Raw genomic sequence first — 408 nt, 5'->3', positions numbered from 1 at the left:
GCTGATTGGGCGAGACCGGAGAGTTTGCGTGGTGTTGAAATGTGACGTCAGCTTTGCGTTATGTGAGAAATGCTGCGAGGAAGACAGAGTGGCTCGACGCTGACATCTGGCGGCGAAACAAAGTACCAACAGAAAAAAAGAAACTTACCTATTTTTTGTCAAATTCTTAACAAGTCTAACAAGCAGACAGCAAATATGTCGGAAAGTAAAATTTAAAAGTAAACAAAATGGAAGAAAGCTGTAAACCTGCTAGTCAGATCTTTCGTTCTATAAACAAAAGACAAAATTCTCACTCCAAAAGTTTACCATGCACAGCATCCACTTTCTTTCTTTCTTTCTTTCTTTCTTTCTTTCTTTCTTTCTTTCTTTCTTTCTTTCTTTCTTTCTTTCTTTCTTTCTTTCTTTCTT

This window comes from Poecilia mexicana, unplaced genomic scaffold (genome assembly GCF_051168715.1).
Source record: "Poecilia mexicana isolate PSO_F unplaced genomic scaffold, ASM5116871v1 scaffold_12, whole genome shotgun sequence".
In the NCBI taxonomy this organism is placed as follows: Eukaryota; Metazoa; Chordata; class Actinopteri; order Cyprinodontiformes; family Poeciliidae; genus Poecilia; species Poecilia mexicana.
The sequence above is the reverse complement of the archived record's forward strand: the minus strand, read 5'-3'. Positions refer to the sequence as shown.